Genomic DNA, 6,000 nt, shown 5'->3' on the forward strand with positions numbered 1-6,000 from the left:
TCAAATAGTTAGTGAGTCAGTGAGTTAGTTGCTTGAATTTAAAGGCATAAAGAAAGAAAGCAAGTAACAGAGTGCAGAAATTAAAATTCAACAAGTAACTTGAACTGAATTAACAAAACAAGAAAAATGCTCAATCTAGTTAACTTCCAATTTGAGAATTGTCAATCGAAAACCAACCCCCGGCAACGGCGCCATAAACTTGATGCTACGATTTTAGGAAACTGCACGATCGGCAAAAATTCCTTCCGACAAGTGCACCGGTTATCGTCAAGTAAAAACTCACAATAGAGTGAGGTCGAATCCCACAAGGATTGGTTGAGTGAGCAATTCGGATTAGAAGTGTGTTCTAGTTGAGCGGAATCAAGATTTAGATGAGAGTTGCGGAATGTAAAATTGGCGGGAAACGTAAATGGCAAGAAATTGAAATTGCGGAATCTTAAATTGCATGAATTAAAGAGCGAGAAGCTAAATTGCTGAAATTAAAAAGGGATCGGGGTGATTGCATGAATTTAATTGCAGAATGTAAAGAGAAAGTGGTAGATCAGAAATGGGGAATTCATTGGGTTTCAGGAGATATTGAGATCTCCGAATCAAAACATTTTTATCCCTTCCTCAACCAATGCATTCATTGAATTTTGCTTGGCAATCTTATATGATTGGATCCCAATCCCTTGGCTCACCAATTCTCTCTAAAAACAAACAAATTCCCAATCCCTTGGTTTAAATGTTCATAAGAAGAGATGATGCTCGATCACTGATTATACCACACAGTTTCATGAACCACAATTTGGTAGGATTACATGTCACAATATCCATCCACACTCCAATCCAATTCACTGTGAGAAAGCTTCTCTAGCATGAATCCTCCATTCCTTTCCCAAGGTTCCGAAGGATTCCAATTATGGATAGTTTCTTTCCCAAGACAACTAACCAATGGAATTAGATCGAGAAGCTTTCTAACAAAATTCAAGAGAAAAGATTGAAGAAGAAGATAAAAACTATTATTGATTCATTGAATTACAATAGAGCTCCCTAACCCAATGAAAGGGGTTTAGTGAGTCATAGCTCTGAATTCAATTACAGAAAGTATGAAAACTCGAAAAATGATCCAAAATCCTCCAACTAACTTAAATTCTATCCTATTTATACACTTTCTAAATTGAGCTTCTGTTGTGTTTCTTGGGCTTTGAGGCCTTTCCCTGATTTCCTTTTGCTTTGGGTTTATGATCCATAATCCTGATGAGGCTGCTGATCCAATTCTGTAACATTCATTGAGCCAACTTAGTGATAATCAAGTAATGACACATGACTCAACAAATTGAAATTCCAGACTCATCAATTCTTCAGGCCCAATCCCATAAACCATGATATTCAATTGGGTTTCATACCAGAGTACGTTTAAGTTAATGTTTGTGCTCAAATGCTAACTTAAAACTGCAATATCTTTGGCCCAGAAACCTTTTCAAATAGTGGCGTTTAAGTTGCAGTTTAAGCTTAAACTGCAACTTAAACGCCAGACACTTCCAGTGATGCCTTTTGTGGAAGCACGTTTAAGTTCCAGTTTAAGCTTAAACTGGAACTTAAACGTTGGACACTTCTGGAGGTGGTATAACTCAAGCACGTTTAAGCTTCAGTTTAAGGTTAAACTGAAGCTTAAACGTGGAAATGGAAGAAAGCAACCCTGGAGTGTGGAATGGTCGAACACGTTTAAGCTTCAGTTTAAGGTTAAACTGAAGCTTAAACGTGGAAATGAAGAAAGCAACCCTGGAGGAGAATTTTGGTCGAACACGTTTAAGCTCCAGTTTAAGGTTAAACTGGAGCTTAAACGTGGAAATGGCTCCCTGGTGCATTTCTCATTTCTGGCGTTTAACTTCCAGTTTAAGGTTAAACTGGAGGTTAAACGCCATTTTCAGCTTTTCCTCAGCTTTCATGATTTTGGCGTTTAAGCTCTAGTTTAAGCTTAAACTGGAGCTTAAACGCCACTGATAGTTCCCAGCATTATATGGCTTGGCAGTTTAAGTTCCAGTTTAAGCTTAAACTGGAACTTAAACTCCACATGTGATATTCAAGCTTCCTTTATTGATTTTGTTGCTTCCTTGCCTAACCTCTTCTTCCCTGAAATCATCCAAACAATTGCATCAAAGTCTTGCAAAATTTCATGAGAAATCTTCCATTCATAGCATTCAAGTAATATAACTAAAAACTCATGGAATTTGCATCAAAATCATACTGTTTGGATGGTTCATTGCTTTGTTATTCATTTAACCATTCTTGGTTACTTTAAGCTCAAGAAAATGCATAAAACAACTAAAACTAACAGAAAAATGCTAGTGAAACTAGCCTAAGATGCCTTGGCATCACAATAAACTTGATGCTACGATTTTAGGAAATTGCACGATCGGCAAAAATTCCTTCCGGCAAGTGCACCGGTTATCGTCAAGTAAAAACTCACAATAGAGTTAGGTCGAATCCCACAAGGATTGGTTGAGTGAGCAATTCGGATTAGAAGTGTGTTCTAGTTGAGCGGAATCAAGATTTAGATGAGAGTTGCGGAATGTAAAATTGGCGGGAAACGTAAATGGCAAGAAATTGAAATTGCGGAAACTTAAATTACATGAATTAAAGAGCGAGAAGCTAAATTGCTGAAATTAAAAAGGGATCGGGGTGATTGCATGAATTTAATTGCAGAATGTAAAGAGAAAGTGGTAGATCAGAAATGGGGAATTCATTGGGTTTCAGGAGATATTGAGATCTCCGAATCAAAACATTTTTATCCCTTCCTCAACCAATGCATTCATTGAATTTTGCTTGGCAATCTTATATGATTGGATCCCAATCCCTTGGCTCACCAATTCTCTCTAAAAACAAACAAATTCCCAATCCCTTGGTTTAAATGTTCATAAGAAGAGATGATGCTCGATCACTGATTATACCACACAGTTTCATGAACCACAATTTGGTAGGATTACATGTCACAATATCCATCCACACTCCAATCCAATTCACTGTGAGAAAGCTTCTCTAGCATGAATCCTCCATTCCTTTCCCAAGGTTCCGAAGGATTCCAATTATGGATAGTTTCTTTCCCAAGACAACTAACCAATGGAATTAGATCGAGAAGCTTTCTAACAAAATTCAAGAGAAAAGATTGAAGAAGAAGATAAAAACTATTATTGATTCATTGAATTACAATAGAGCTCCCTAACCCAATGAAAGGGGTTTAGTGAGTCATAGCTCTGAATTCAATTACAAAAAGTATGAAAACACGAAAAATGATCCAAAATCCTCCAACTAACTTAAATTCTATCCTATTTATACACTTTCTAAATTGAGCTTCTGTTGTGTTTCTTGGGCTTTGAGGCCTTTCCCTGATTTCCTTTTGCTTTGGGTTTATGATCCATAATCCTGATGAGGCTTCTGATCCAATTCTGTAACATTCATTGAGCCAACTTAGTGATAATCAAGTAATGACACATGACTCAACAAATTGAAATTCCAGACTCATCAATTCTTCAGGCCCAATCCCATAAACCATGATATTCAATTGGGTTTCATACCAGAGTACGTTTAAGTTAATGTTTGTGCTCAAATGCTAACTTAAAACTGCAATGTCTTTGGCCCAGAAACCTTTTCAAATAGTGGCGTTTAAGTTGCAGTTTAAGCTTAAACTGCAACTTAAACGCCAGACACTTCCAGTGATGCCTTTTGTGGAAGCACGTTTAAGTTCCAGTTTAAGCTTAAACTGGAACTTAAACGTTGGACACTTCTGGAGGTGGTATAACTCAAGCACGTTTAAGCTTCAGTTTAAGGTTAAACTGAAGCTTAAACGTGGAAATGGAAGAAAGCAACCCTGGAGTGTGGAATGGTCGAACACGTTTAAGCTTCAGTTTAAGGTTAAACTGAAGCTTAAACGTGGAAATGAAGAAAGCAACCCTGGAGGAGAATTTTGGTCGAACACGTTTAAGCTCCAGTTTAAGGTTAAACTGGAGCTTAAACGTGGAAATGGCTCACTGGTGCATTTCTCATTTCTGGCGTTTAACTTCCAGTTTAAGGTTAAACTGGAGGTTAAACGCCACTTTCAGCTTTTCCTTAGCTTTCATGATTTTGGCGTTTAAGCTCTAGTTTAAGCTTAAACTGGATCTTAAACGCCACTGATAGTTCCCAGCATTATATGGCTTGGCAGTTTAAGTTCCAGTTTAAGCTTAAACTGGAACTTAAACTCCACATGTGATATTCAAGCTTCCTTTATTGATTTTGTTGCTTCCTTGCCTAACCTCTTCTTCCCTGAAATCATCCAAACAACTGCATCAAAGTCTTGCAAAATTTCATGAGAAATCTTCCATTCATAGCATTCAAGTAATATAACTAAAAACTCATGGAATTTGCATCAAAATCATACTGTTTGGATGGTTCATTGCTTTGTTATTCATTTAACAATTCTTGGTTACTTTAAGCTCAAGAAAATGCATAAAACAACTAAAACTAACAGAAAAATGCTAGTGAAACTAGCCTAAGATGCCTTGGCATCACAACACCAAACTTAATACTTGCTTGTCCCTAAGCAAGTCCTGAGTTATTTGAGAAGAAAGTATGAAACAGAAAGCAATTACATTGGCTATATTAGTAAGCACTTGAAGTTCATCAGAAGGGTTTTATGCAGAAAGTTGCAGCATCACTTTTTCATTCTTATTAGGTAAGATTATCACTTTTTCATTGCATCCATCAAACACTGCTATGGCCTCTTGTTATTCTTATGTCCTTGGCACTTTTCCCTTCTTTGTTTTTCTTTTTCTTAGAGCTCCTTTGCTCCTTGTTTGCTCAGTGTCATGTGTTGCACAAGCCTTTGGCATTTTCTTTTTCTTATCATTGCACTACACATATCCACTACAGGCATTTTAGTTCACATTTCTTCTTGAGACATTGGTGCCCAGCACCTCTTTGTGTGACTAAATGTTTTGTATTTAGGTTGCTCTTGATAATGGACTTTTGGTTGATAATCCCGGGTTAGTTAACCCAAGTTACCAAGTGTTGAAATACTCCTCAGAACCTATTCATCCAAGCATATCCTTAATACATAAACACCACAGGCATTTGTCTCAGAAGTTCAAACCATTGGAGCCTAGCTTATTTTCTCAAATTTTTTTTTTGCTTTTTGGTTGCCCTTTTTCAGTGGCTTTTTCTTCTTCTTTTTCTTTCTTTTTCATGGCCAAAGACATTTATTCATCAAGATCCATAGACAGTATTCAACTTCTACACAAAAATGATAATTCTACACTCAATTTCCAGTGAGCTGACTAAACAATCAAGCATGCATACCACCACTTAATTCTACTTGATTTGTCACTAAATGAGCCAAGTTACTTTTGTTCAAACTTTTCTTTTATTTTTGGAAACAGAACAAGCATGGAAAGCATTTGTTTAAGAAGGTGAAGTTATATCCAAACATCTAGACATTCACTTTATTCAAAGCAGTAAACAGACAAACATACTAGAAATTTCACATAAAACTTAAATGACTTAAAATGAAAGAAAGCTCATAAAGACAATTCACAAACTATTATTTGATTATTAAGGAACAAGACCACCTCTCATTTGTTGCTTGGTTCTTCTTGATTCTTGGGGTCCTGCTTCTTCTTGCTTCTTGCCTCTTTTTGACCACTTGTACTTCCTTTGTCTTTTCTTATGAGCTTTGTCCAGAATCCAGCTTTTTTCATTGTTTCTTCCACTCTTTCTTCAAGGATCACTGCCTTGTTCATTTCTCCTTCTTCCTCCCCTTGAAATACTCATCAAAAGCTGGGAATGCTGGGTCCATCTTGTGTAGATGTTCCCCTATGTAGTTAAGCTTGATTTGAGAACTGATGTTGTAATCAGCTTGAACTGCATATCTTGCATTCTGCAAAGTGGTGGCTTCCTTGATTGCCAAGATATTGTCATCTTGGTGTTGGCCTATGTGGCTGAGGGATTCCTGTAATTGTAAATTCTGTTCCCTTTGCAGATCTA

The sequence above is a fragment of the Arachis hypogaea genome, chromosome 10, assembly GCF_003086295.3.
Source record: "Arachis hypogaea cultivar Tifrunner chromosome 10, arahy.Tifrunner.gnm2.J5K5, whole genome shotgun sequence".
Lineage (NCBI taxonomy): Eukaryota > Viridiplantae > Streptophyta > Magnoliopsida > Fabales > Fabaceae > Arachis > Arachis hypogaea.